The following is a 15,456-nucleotide window of genomic DNA, read 5'->3' as shown; positions in this document are numbered from 1 at the left end:
TCATAGGGTAGTGATATTGGTATAGGGATAGTCCCTAAGTGGGAGATTGTTCTTTAGTGTGGAGCCTGTTCAATCCCCAAGTGGGAGATTTTTATCTTATTTCTAGCTATTTTTTAGGGGCTGACATGTTGTAACAGACACTAGCCCTAATTTTGTAAGTGAGAAAATGCTTGTATAAAATGGATTAGCATTAGGGATGCTTAAAAATAAATGAACAATTGAGTCTAGAGTGGTTTGATCTAGTGGAAGCCTCATAGGGTAGTGATATTGGTATAGGGCTAGTCCCTAAGTGGGAGACTATTCTTTAGTGTGGAGCCTAGTCAGTCCCCAAGTGGGAGATCATTATCTTATTTCTGGCTATTTTTTAGGGGCTGACATGTTGTAACCAACACTAGCCCTAATTTTTTAAGTGAGAAAATGCTTGTATAAAATGGCTTAGGGTTAGGGATTCTTTATGTGTGATGGTGATTTAGTAGCTTCTTATGACAATATTGAGTTTTAAGGGATTATAGATTGTAATCAAGTTGAAATCAATGGATAATAAGAATATTGGACTCACTGTTTGGTAGATGTAGCCTAGGGATACAACAAACCACATTTTGTGTCTTGTTTTCTCTTATATGTTTTTAAGAGGAAAAGAGAGATAATTTAATAGGATTATAGATCTTCGCTTATCCGGGTGACCAAGTCATTGAAATATGCATGAGAGGGAAAGAGAGAAATTTGTAAATATGATTCTACTTATAATCCAAATTAGATTAGCTAGAACCCAAAGGAAGAAGGGCACCAATACTAAATTTTAATTATGAAGGAGAATACAATACAAGGAAACACACTCTTTGGCCCTTTTAGGATAATGTATATGTGGAATTGAATCAATTTCTTAAATAATGTAAATCTAGATGCTATGTGTATACAATAAGCCCAATTAAGATTTAGATCTAAGATATGGATATGAAAGGAAATATAATATGAAAGAATTACCTTGAAATGCATAGAGGAAGATGTATTTTATCTCTAAAAGTCACAGATCAATTTTTTTTCCTAAATCCTACTACTGATCCTGAAATGAAATGATGAAAGTAACAAAACCCAAAAATTGTTCCTCCAGAAAAGAAGAAAAAACTAGGTCAAACTAGAGAAGGACTAGGTACACTTGGAAGGATTAATTTCCACAAGTTGAAATAGTCCAGTGACTCGATAAAAAAATTGAATCAACTTCTCCAGAAAGCTTCCATGGAGATATTTCGATATCAACATGTGAAATTTTACTATCCTACTCCTACATATTGGAAAATGAATGATTTCTTTTGTTGGGTTGGAGAGGGCTTTCCTTGGTCAAACCCTAGGCTAAGGAATTAACCATAAATGATAAATGTAAATGTAAATGACTGAAAAAAAGATAAATGATAAGATTCATCTTTCTTAAAACCTTTTTCAATAAGGATTTATTTGTAATATTTTGTAGATCTTGAATTAGGTAGAGGCATGTAGGGTATCTCCACAATTTGCAGTAGATCTACCATAATCCCATCATGGTGCCATGGATGTAAGTATGCATCACTATAGAAGATGAATGCTTCAATGTAGATCTCCTCCCTTAATGACCAACTAAAAGCTAGATCTTGAAGAGGAAATGCCCACAAAGAATCCTTCAATGCTATATAGAAATCTCTCTTGCTTGAATGCTTGAACTCCTTGAATAGCTTTCTTGTGTTAAAAAAGGTGTGAGTACTTGATGTGTGTAAATTGAGATATGAATTATGAAAATTAAGCCTCCAAGCCTCCCTATATATGAGTTTTCGAGTGGTAAAATAATAGAAGCTAGTTGGAGAGCACAATAAAACTATTTGAACCCCTGAGGCCTTTCAGTTTTCAAGCCCTGAGCCCCAAAATCACTAGGGACTAGGATGACCTGGGTTGACCTAGTCCTTAACCTAGTCCTAGACTATGTTAAACTAGGTCAACTTGGTCCTAGAGGTAAGGTCAAGGGAGCCATAGAGAACTCAGGTAGTCATAAGAAGAAATAGAGGAGAAAGTGAAAGAAAATAGGGAAAATAGGACATCGAGCATAGGTCCATTTGTGGTCAAATAAAGGTATTATGGAAAGGGTGCTAAAAGGTTTTAAAAGGAAAGTGAATCCATTTTAAGATGGTACATTAAGCCCCCACTTTAGTAGGAGTATGAGTTTCCTCAAAATCATGGTAATATAAATCAAGAGTAAAGAGCTAGTCTTATCATGGTCTAGGAGAGAAAGAAATCATCAAGCCCCCAAGAGAATTGAGTTTTTGTTGCATCCAAAAACATAATAAGAGAGATAAGCACTACAAAAGGGTGTAGTTACTCTCCCAATAAGGTTTGTGTGCCTTATTGTGAACTACACAAGAAAGAGGAAGGAAAAGAAAGGGGAGGGGGGAAAGTCTCTAAAAAAGGGGATGACATCGAAGGGTCTAGCAAGTGTGTGTGGCATGCTAGTCAACCCATCAAAGATAAACCAAATGGTCTAGCAAGTATGTGTAGTATGATAGTTAGATCGTCAAAGGATCCAACTTCAAGGGAAATCTATGTCCCAAAAAGAAGAATAAAAAAGTGACTTAGGCATAAGGATGTGTGTGTCCTTAAGGGATCAAAAAAAGGTCAAGCTTCCCAAATTGTCACTAGTCAAAATAAGGGTCCAAAAATAAGGACTAGGCCTCCCAAACTATCAATAGTTTAGAGAGATACCCAAAAGAGACCAAGCCCCAGGAAATGTCAATAGCTCTAGGAAACCAGAAGGAAAGTGAAAGAGAAATAAAAATGAAATAATAATGCATAGATTTGGGAACAACTTAGAAATCATACCAAGTTCTTAAGGCTGAAGTACTCCAAGCTATACAAAAAATTTGTATTTTTTGTTCATGGTCAAAAGATGAGAAAAGTGTATGCCCCCACATTAAATTAATTGCAAACACCTTAATAGGAGCAATTCCTTTAACAAAAGCATACATGCATCTACTAAAGAAATTTTTACACTATGAGATGCCCCTAAGAAGAGTAACATATTGAGGGAAATGATCAAAAGAGAGAACATGAAGAGATCTAATAACTTTAGGTTTAGGAGGATCATATGAAAATATGTAATATTATATCTAGTATGAAATATCAGAATTCCCTAAAGGAAGTATAACTACAACACAATAGAGGGAAAAAACATGTACGAGTTACAAAGAAGACTCTTTTTGGGCCAATAACATGGAGACCAAAAAGAATTGGTGCTACCATATCATAAGCAACCAAGAAGACTATACAAGATCACTGGTACAAATAATACCACAATTATGACATAACATATAATAACAAATAGAAGAAAAGAGATAAAAATAGAAGAATGTATATGATAGGATGATCACTTTATCCTCTTGTGCTCAATAAAGAAACAAGGATCATCTAAAGTAATCAACCTAGAAAATATAACAAAAACATAACACAAGCGAAACAAACAATACAAGAGCCAAAAGACTACCATGTTAAATGAGGTCCACATCAAGTGTTTCATGTTCTCCCCAATCTTAGTCAATAATTCTAGGGGATGGATGATGACTTACGAGAGGAACGACATCCATCATAGTAGAAATCATGACAAGTTCCAAGCAAGGAATTTGAGAGTCACTATGCTCATTATTGGGAGTGATTGTATGTTGTTTAGAAATAATGTTAGGAAAATCATTATCGATATCAATTAATTCTTCATCAATACTAACATGTTCACCATCTAAAGTATCTTTCATATCAAAATTAATAGAATCTAAAATATGAACAGAACCATCATGTTTATCCGTATACATAGTGTTATCTTGCTTAGCTTCCTCCAAAGCCTCTCACATGGTTTGATAAAAGGAAGGTAAAGGTTGAGATGAAGATGCAAGTTGAGAAGAAAGAGGAAAAAAATTAGCCTTAGCTTTAGCTTGATAGTTCTTGTGATATTGACACACATGTTGGTTATGAATGGTCTTACAAGATAAACTAGACGGATTAGGATAAACTACCATAGGTTCTAAAGAAGGATTACCAAAAGGTCTAGATATAGTATCTAAATAAATAAATGTAGAAGGTAAATTAGGTTAAAAAATAAAAGGAACAAATTGAGTAGAAAATATAGGCACAAGGGAATATTCCTTAGGAAGACCATGTTCTATTATCTTGCCTACTTTATGTTTTTGATAGTTTCTATAAAGATGGTCTGTATGGGTAAGTGGTTTTTTTGGATGAGATGATAAAAAAAAATCAATCTTAGCACAATCTCTAGGACATGAAAACTTGTAAAGGGAATGATTAATGGTGAAATTTCTCCATCACGAGGAAATTTAACACACTTATGGATAGGACAAGCTATATATTGCATGGAAGAAAACCATGGAATATTAAGATTAACTTGAAACTAATCGGATACCATGTAGGAGTAACAAGAAAGGTAGTAAAAATAACTTTCTCTAAAAGGGAAACAGGTAGAGTGATTGAACCTTGAGGACAATAAAGAAAACCATTACAAGTCTAAATCCATATAGGAGTTTTATCATATATATCTCTATGAAAACCTTTATTAAAAATATTTTCTTTGGTAATAATATTCATAATAGAATATAGGTCAACCAAAGTACCATGAGAAGGAATATAAGAAACTCTAGCAGTGATGTGAATAGGACCATTAGGTCATTAAACATATCAGACTGACTAAAGCTAATAAGAGGTGTCTTTTTAGTTTCAGGTGGAGAAGAAATTAGAGGTTGAGGCTCTAACTCAACATGATTAACCACATGATTTTCTTCTTCTATCTTTTTCTCATAATTAATATCATGGTTGGATGAAGAAGGTTGTTAAATAACATTTGTTTAGTGTGAAGGCAATGGATTAGTGTAAATATGTAAATTTTGATTAGGTGGCATAAAATATTTATTCGTATTATTAACTTGAGCATCAATACATATAGCCTTAAAGTCAATAAGGTTTTAAACATCATTATTCAAAGCATAACACCTTTGAGTATCATGACTAAGTTGATGGTGGTATTGATAGAAAGTTTTTGAATCGAAAGACATAGGAAATAATTTACTAGTATCAATAGGATGAATAGGAGAAATTTTAAGAATTTTGGTATGAATCAATTTAGTCATTACCTCAGAAAAAGGTTCAAGTATGTAACTCCCCACTAGGAAACCCAAGATAAATTAACCCATTATGTCACTAAGTTTTGTAAACATTTAAAAAAATATATATTAAAACAATCAAGAGATCACATAATAGAAGCAATAACTCACATACATACATAAGAAATACAATAACAATTAAATCTACCAAGGGTTTCATAACGTTGAATCACACACACTAGCTTTATTAAGATTAAATCTAATAAGTAAAAAAAGTCAATGTCATAGAATAACCATATGTATGAAATCACATCAAATAATATACATGTACATAAGATGCCACATGGCATAACCAGAATGTACAATCATCCTCTATACAAGTCATAGGGTATGAAATGATAAAAGAATATACATCATGATGTTGGAAAATCTTTTAGAATAATTGAGAGGGGGGGGGGGGGGTGTGAATCAGTTATTCAAGGTCCAGATGTATAAATAAAACTTTTCACAATTCAGTGAACCTATATAACATTCTTAATCATGCATGCATTAATTGTGTGTTAACCAAAATCGATATGTAACTGTAAAATTAACATGCAAAAATGTAAAGCATAAAACACAACATATCCATTAGCACATTTGACACAATGATTTAACGTGGAAACCCAATTTGGGAAAAACTACCAGTAACATTCTACTCCTTTTTCACTCTTCTGAAGTGATGTCCTATTAAAGGCCAACCCTGTTAAAGGTTACAACACACATCGTTAAATGTGACCCGGTTAAGGGATTTCAATCACCCTGTTAAAAGTGAGCCTTGTTAGAGGAGTTTAGGCCATTCACTTGGAATGCCAGCCTGTTAAAGTATTTCTCAATGACTATTAAGTCAACCTTATTCCAAAGGATTTACCCTAATCTGATACAATTGTTAGAAAGTAACAATAGAGCTTTGATCTGATACAAATTAGAACCTTACTTGCAAATTACAAATCACTATTTAGTCCTCAACCCTGCTTGGCTTCCAATCTTTGCAGATCTGATAACTTGTTCACCCTTCAAGCATTCATCCACTTTAAGCCTTCATGCTTAGTTCGCCATTGCAAACTTCTTCTCTTGGGTCACTTGATGAAGAAAACCCTTTTCCTTCTCCTTGTCAAATTTCCCCATCATAACTCTCAAACCTCTAACCTCTTTGCTTCATGACCAGATATCCCTACATATAGGCAATTAGAACTCTTTTCCTGCTAATTATCCATCACAAAAATTAGGGTTTTCAATGGATTAGGTAGGATATAATGTAACTACCCCATATCTTGTCCTCTCTAGAAACTTCTCCTAGTTTCCATTTGGATTTGCCTCCAAAATGGTTTACATAAGATTTTGTGCCTCCAACTCATTGATCTTATCATCCTCCTGATTCACAAGTTCTAAGAAAACAAACTTGTCAGCTTTTAATTGGTGAATCTTTGATCTTTTTCATAATGTAGTAGCTTGATGTTATCAATTTACTGATGCTCAGCACTGTGTTACTTGACATCTACTATAAAATCACTTGGCATCAACTAGATTTTACTAGTGTTTGGCATCAACTGAAAATCACTCGGCATCAACTATCTTGCTCAACACCTACTAGTTTACTCAACATCCACTAGAAATTGATTTCAGTCAACTCCAACTAACTTTTTTCTCAACTTGCACTAACTTTGCTTGGAACTTTCTATCAACTTGGTCAAGCTTGGAAAATGAACTTTGTTAAAATTTATTCTTCTGATCTTTTTGAGTGTAGCCAATCATTTTGTAACCTCAAGTAGATTATCAATACATTATGTTATCATCGTCTTAACTGATTCTTGCACTTCAATACATAATCATAACTCAACCTTTCCTCTAGGTACTTTTGTTACATCTTGTTGATCAAATCCTCCTCATCATTCAACTAAGTGATAATGCTTGAAACATATAAGAAATTGTCTTACCAGCATGTAGTAGGTTTGAAATCAGTGACAAAACAATGATTGAAACACTTCTTCAACAATTTTCCTACTTAAATGATCTTTTCAATCATATATCAACACATGATAATATACAACATCTTATAGGAACTCAAATAATCAAAGTACAATATACCAAAATATGACCATAGAGCATAATCGTAAAGATCAAAATAATAGAACAACTGCATAAGGTACATCCAACATCAACATCTAGCTGTTGGATCTCAATGGTACAAGAAACACTACACCTAACCTTGCAGAATCTAAATGGTCTACTCTCACCATGATAAGGAGATAATCTCAAGTCCCAAACAGATAATAATCCAAAAGTCATAAAAAGAATCTAGGCCAGGGAATCTTGATAGAAATCTATCTCAAAGATACTAAGTACAAAAGTACATCTAATCCCAGAGGAAAAAAAGACATGTAGGAAACCTAATATGCATGTGTGAAAGTGTCATCACACGATCAACTCTAACACTACCCTAGCAGTCTCTTTGGACTTTGGCCCCCTAGTGAATCTATGTGACAATATCCTTTCTTATAGAAAAGGCATACTAATGAGGCAAGGTCACAACCAAGCATCCTCTCTACTCCCAACCTAGCTTGTACTAGCACTCAAGGCTTGAGTGAGGTAATACACTGACTCTTGTTATTTCATTTTAACCCTATTAATGAAATGTTATCACTTATTAATGTTGAGTAACATGGTCCATTTTCTATAAATGTACTAACATTAGACTAACATGGATCATTTTATGTAAATTTACTAACATTTCCAATGTAATTGATGTGTTCCAAATGTATATTTGAAGACTCATAAATATGAGAGGAGGAGACATGATGTCTCATGAACAAACATGTCTCTATTAATAATCATTAGTTAATACATTAATAATGTAAATAACCATATGTATAATATGTATATATATGTAATATATATATATATGGTAAATCATCATTAGATAAATATTCTTTTATATATATATATATATATATATATATATATATATATATATATATATATATATATATAAGAATATTTATCTAATGATGATTTACCATAACAATGTATCTCATGATCGAATCAATCTAAGTGTAACTACAAACTTAATACTCCCTCTTAGTTAGGGAGGATTGTTATAGAACACATTATGCTCTTGAGTATATGAAGAGATAATCTCAGTATGATATTCTTGGAATGAAAAATTTAAGGATACTAATATAAATCCATCAACTCAGATGTTACCTTTCAATATAATCCAAAGTATGATTCAACAAGAAATAAAAATCATCTGATATTCATCATACACATATTCTTTTGGTATGTGCACTAGAATCAAATACTTGATTCCTACCAAAAGAGTATGTAATATCCTAGAAGAATATGAGTTATCTAATTTTGGGCACTCCAAAATAACAGCTTAATATAGTTTATCAGATAACATGAAATCATAATATCCTAGAAGGATATGAGTTATCTAATTTTGGGCACTCCAAAATAAAAACTTAATATAGTTTATCAGATAACATGAAATCACAATGTGATGGTCTCTATCATGACAAGTTTCATGATCTTTGACACTCTAGGAAAACAACTTAATGAAGTTTGATCATAATACATTCATTATCTTGACTTCCAACACTCCAAGACAACAACTTAATGAAGTCTGTCATGATAACATGTCTACCATTTATAAGATCATCATCTTACAATGGTTACCTTTTGTTTATATATGTCAGTGAAAGATTGTCACCTTTCATTACATATCATATGTAAAATTGTAACCACCATGAACCAAGTCAAAGGGTGGTACAAAGGCATTCATCTCAATTCTCTCTCACATAGAAGAACACATTACAAAGAATTTTACTTAGAACTTCTCCTCAAAGAGAAGATATCATTCACAAAGGATTGCACCTCAAAATTCTCCCACTGAATAATGATCCTGGGAAGTCATGTCCACTAGTTACTCCCTTAGAAGCTCTCTTTCCCCAAGGTTTCTTGTTATAGTCAGTCTGAATCTAATATTAGTCTTCTAATTTTCTATTGATAAGCCAATACTTCCTAATGATGTAATCAAGAGTAGGCCCATCAAAATCATGTAGTCACACATGTATTTCTAGACTCCCTCTAAGTATCGATCTTCTAAGCGCCTGCATTTCCTTTGAAGAAGTGTCATACCCCATCTTAATGTAGAATGATACTCATAATCTCAATCATCAAAGGTATTTTCTTCAAGAGCTTCTATTTATCCAACTTGATGACAACTTCTTTGAAGGTACCATCATAAGCTTCCTAAGGTGCCATTCTTGTTTTCCTACAAGCTCAACTTTAGATACAAAGGAGAAGATCAAGGAAAAATAACTCATATAGTTCATATAAAAATGAAAATGACAAAGAGGCTATAATGAGTAGATAAATGTAATGCTTAAGAATAATGAATACTTATCTGCATATCAACATCCTTGAAAAGTCTCCATATAAGCATTTGTCAAGTGATGGAAATGGAACATTGGTTATTATTCCCCCCCACAATGTAAAATTCCTACTTATTCAATTTTATATAGTTTTCACTCACTATTTGATCCCATGAGCACACACATAAAGATCTTTCTTCCTTAAATGCAATCTGTTATACTTTTTGGTTCATCCTTTTATATGATATATTATGAAGTCTTCATAGCCCATGTTATTTACCATCACTTAGACCATTTATGTTTTAAATGTACAAACTGTCTCCCCTCTCCAAGCTACATAAGAAGGGATAGTTTAATACTAGTATTACTGATCTTTGGCTTTGATAGCTATGGTAGCTTGCAATATAACTCAGAGATAATAAACTGCAACACTTCACTAAGTAATAATTTCTAAGTGCTCAGAGTAATGTGTTTGGAGATGGAGCAACAACAAGCTTACACACAAAAATCTTACAAAAATAATATTGTGTTCAAGTAGCCAAAAGTTTTCAAGCTTTTGCAAACAAATGTTGTTGGCTCAAAATAGATTTTACAACAAATATCACAATGACCTCATCCAGAAATCACTATCTTCTTCCATGTTGTAAATATAGTAGAACTATTGCATTCATTGAATTTTCACTATTGTTAAATCCATGTGCTCTCTTTAGTATTTCACTAATTGTGATGATACTTTTCTCATTAGACATAATAAGTCCTCCAAGAATGCCAGGGTTGAGTTCTAGATTCAACTCTAATGTGGTCATAACATCCCAACCAAGTTTATATATATATATATATATATGTATATATATAAAATAAAGGGATTTCACAGAAAATGTTATTATACCACTGTAATATCCCTAAGATTTCATAGTAAACCTTTATAGCTACCTACTACAAAAGAACACATTCTATTGTTGGGTGACTAGGAATCATTTCTTTGTTTGATCCATGTTTATTCAGGGTATGCCGATTCTCTTATATCCTTTTATCGCTAGCTATGAATGATGTTGACTCCTTTCTTGTTCTTACTCCAAACAATTCTCTTTTGTTTATTCAACGATCATCACTTGACACTCTTTTTCTCTATGTAGGCTTAAAAATTTTGAGTCATCGTGACCTATGGTGTTGAGTGTAAGTTGAAAACATGTGCAGATCTCCTAAATATTGGAAATCGACCAATGTATTCCTCTTTCCATGGTTGACTAGATTTGCATATATGTTTTGATCATATACTAATATCAAAATGTTGATTGCTAACTAGATTTTCTCCCTATGTATGTCGATCCATCTATTTCATTGATTGTAATATTAGAATACCAAATGTAATTTTGAATAAAATAATGGCTATATTTTTCTGATGCAATTTTTGAAGATTAATGATCTCTCACTATTTATCTAGCTTTTCCTATCATATAACCAAGCTAATAAGGAGTTCAACTTCTTGTGAGTTGTCTTTTCCATTTCTAGGTGGTCTACACCAACACCTGGAATAAAATATTATTATTTCTATGTAAACACTCAATGTTTTGTATTTTTCTTACTTTTACTTCATAAGGCACATTGCACAATCCTTCATGTTCATCTTACTTAATTTGTATTTGGTTTATCAAAATTGCTAATTTTTTTTTCCATAATAGTAGTTTAGACATATTTCACACAATATCATTTATACATAGTGATAAGTTTATCAAATTCAAATAATGTTTATTATATTCAAATAAATTTTATTATTTATAAGTAACTACAGACACAGACATAGACACAGACACACACACACACACACACACACACACACACACACACACACACACACACACACACACACACACACACACAAGATAAGATTAATGTATTCAAATTGTGATGCCACCACTTCAAAATGAAATTTTTATATTCTAGTTATGAATTAAATGTTTGTGTCCTTCACTTATTATTATCCTTTCACAATCTCCATTGTCTTCCCTGCTCTGGACTTCTCTTGGATTCTGATAGTATGCATCTCAATTTGGGCACTAACTAGTTATTTATTCCTCCCAATAGTCTCTAAGTCTCCTCTGCAATGTTTGAATATTTTTCCTTCATTGTTGATGTGTTCTTTTCTTATTATTGCTAGCTACACTATACAATAGTTTTATCCTTAGTCACTCATGACACTAACTTAATGATATATTTGATCATTCACCATTCAAAGACAATGAAATAAAATTGTGTACACATATTTGATCTTTGGAAACATACTTTCATTGATGTTCCTTTGATATAAGAGGCTGGAGAAATAAAGGAAATATGGTTGTGTGTAGTATAATATTTTGATCTCTATTTTGATAGTCCTAATCATTTCATCATCAAATCCTTTGTATGTTGCAAATCGATTAACCACCTCTTTGTATTTTTCAATGTTTGAAGGAGACCCACACAAAAACATTCATTTATTGTGAAATTGGTACACCCAAGTACCTATTTATATTGTGTAGAATGGATCCATTTATAGAATGGTTATTGATGTTGAGTGTTGAGAGAGAGGAGATATTGGGTGACAAATGAGCCTGCCTTCCTACATCCAGGAAGATTCTAAGTAAATATCGATGCACACTGGAAGTATTGATCGACTAAGATCAATGACTATTTCTCCTAAGTCACTAATGATGTGTTGCATGCTCTACTAATGCCACACAAGCTAAGGAGGAGGGGCATCCATTTGAGGCACTGAAAATGTTTCCCCCAAAATTGAAAAATAACTGATAGATCCTTTGTAGTACTTAGATTAACCAGATCATATTGTACATTTGCATCATGGCTCCAATAACATGCTGATTAGCATGGATTATTTTTTGCAAATGCACTAACATTAGAGTAACATGGTGTTAGCATGAATGTTGATGATACTACTTTTGGGGAGTATCCTAAGCATTGGAGAGTATCGACATGTTGCATTCATGACTGTGTTTGTCATTGATGCCAACATAGTAGTAAGTCTATGAAGATTCATTGAGTAGTAGACATATATCTTAGTTGTACGGATAATGTTTTGCTTATATGGTGATGCATTTCATAGACATGATTGGTACAATGTCCTGATGTGAAGGTTCAAATATGTCCGAAAGTTGTACCTAATTTATATAGAGCAATATAGAGGCAGATTACTTGAGAAACAATTTCTGATGTTTTTATTATATCCTTTGGTAGTGATATAATCTATTGATGCATGGTCAACCAATGACTTAAGACACTCTAATGATGACATCAGTGATGCACAAGTCCTAGTGTCACACATGTGAGAATTTGTATAGACTATGAGTGAACAATGCTATTGTAATTGTAAATTAATTAATTATCTTATTATAATTAATTGGAAAAGCCTCAAAGCCAACTCAAGGAATGATTTTGAATATATGTTATAAAAGAAATATGTTTTCCTTGTTTGTAGTGTACAAGAAAGATTGAAGTGTATGAGAAGTGTGAAAAGGAGTAGAGTATTTACTAAATGCAAGTAAGCGATCCAAGGAATTATTGGATATGAGATTTGTGATTTGTTTACAAGATCATAAGCAAAAGTCTAGCTGACAAGACAAGAAGAGAAAAGAGCAGTACTATTCATTTCTATTATTTTGCAAGGAATAATACAAAGATCATTTGGATAGTGGGTTCATTGATCTTTCCCTTGAAGCTAGTTGGGTAGTAGGTCCAACCATATTCCACAACTCCTAATAGGGTTAGAATATCCTAATAGGGATTCAAAGTATCATGATAGGGATTGATATCTATTGAATGTTGTTATTGACTCCTAACAAGGTCTATCCTCTAATAAGGAATATTCATATTAGTATATCATCTTCTGGGTACCATCCCACTAAGGTTTTCCCTCTGATCAAAGGTTTCCTTAGTTAACATATCTAGTGTTATTATGCATGACTATCTTGTTGTGGTTTCTAATTATATTTCTCATATGGTTAAAGTTTAATAAGGTTGATAATTGTGATAACTAATTCACCCCCCCTCTCAGTTATATTGGTGGACTATATATTCTGACACATGGATCATTTTTTACAAATGTACTAACATTGCCAATGTAGTTGATGTGTTCCAAGTACAGATTTGAAGACTCATAATTATGAGAGGAGGAGACATGTCTGATGAAGAGAAATGTCTCTATAGTTAATAATCATTAGTTAATATGTTAATACTATAAATAAACATAGGTATAGTGTGTGTGTGTGTGTGTGTGTGTGTGTAAGAATATTTATCTAATGATAATTTACCATCAACAATGTATCTCAAGATCAAATCAATTTGACTACAACTACAAAATTAACAATTAATAAAACTTACAATGGGTTGCCTAGGCATCCTATTTAGGGCTCTGACCTCCATTGCAAGCCACTTCCCAACATACACATAGATAACCTACTCTAAGCTCATAAAAAATATCTCATAAAATCACAATAACCACATTAATCTTATACAACAAACTGGAAAGCACCAATAGATAATTGATCAAAATCTCATAGGTTACACCAAGAAAATTACAATATTCACTTCATTCCTATACAAGCAAATGGAAAGAAACAATAGCTAATTTTCAAAAACCTCATAGGTTACACCAAGAAAATCATTATACATGAGCTTACAAAAAAGAACTTGATCTCATCACAAAAATACCTGAATATAACACATTGGTTGGGAATAAAATAATTGTGACAAAACAACATCACATAGCAGCATCATTAAACCATCACTTCCCAAGCCTGTGGTAAACAATCCTATTTGGCTGAATTACTAGGTTTCTCCAAAAAAAACCATCACAAGATTAAAAAAACCTCAAAAGGTACATCAAACAAGTGTAGTTAATTATCCATTTTAGTTTTAAAGTTATAATTTCATAGGAATCAATTCACAATAAAGTTTCAAGTTTTCATTTTTGAAGTCCTTCCAGTTGATAAAGGTTTCAAGATCAGATCAATCATAAAGACAAGTTTCTATTTCCTAGTTAAACATCCACATTTGAACGTTATAACTAGGTATTTATTAGAGCACAATAATAAAATTCATATGAATAATTACTTTATTTAGTCATTACAAAACAATTCATTTTTAATAATATTATGAATTTAATTATAATAAGACTAAATAGAAGTAATCTTTAAACCATATATTAAGTTTAATTTCATAAAAAAAAAATTCAATATAATTAACTTATAATTAACAAAATTTAATTAACTAATTAAATAATAAATAAAATTTAATTAATATTAGATTTAACATATTTAAAATAAAATTATATAACAATTAATATATATTATTATTTTTAAAAGAGAAAATAATAATTTAAAAAACTTTAAACTTTAAACCCTTAAAGGGGCTGGCAGCTGACAGCTTGGCCAAGGCAACCATAGTGCTACCAAGGCAACCCTTGTTGCACCTTGTGTAGCCTCAACCTGCAAACCGTGAGGGTGATGGGGGTTGGAGAGGTGGTGCCCCCTTAAACACACACACACACACACACACACACACTCTCTCTCTCTCTCTCTCTCTCTCTCTCTCTCTCTCTCTCTCTCTCTCTCTCTCTCTCTCTCTCTCTCTCCACCTTAGATTTGATAGTAAAATTATTTATAGCCATACAAATCTTATAAAACAATAATCTTTTCTTGCTTTCCAAACCTTGCCCATGAATTTCTTCCTTAAGTTCAAGTTTCCTAATGAGGATTTCAATTTCATTTTCACAGATGTATAAGCAATGAAGAACAATTGATTTGCCAATAAAGATTTCAAATTAAAATATGTTTTTATACCTAAAAATTGATATGATAGGCACAAAGAATACATAGGTTTATCAAGAGATTTACTACAATGAATTTTATAGAATTCCTACCTCG

Source organism: Cupressus sempervirens, chromosome 9 (genome assembly GCF_028749045.1).
Source record: "Cupressus sempervirens isolate cs-2001-9-10 chromosome 9, ASM2874904v1, whole genome shotgun sequence".
NCBI lineage: Eukaryota > Viridiplantae > Streptophyta > Pinopsida > Cupressales > Cupressaceae > Cupressus > Cupressus sempervirens.
The sequence above is the reverse complement of the archived record's forward strand: the minus strand, read 5'-3'. Positions refer to the sequence as shown.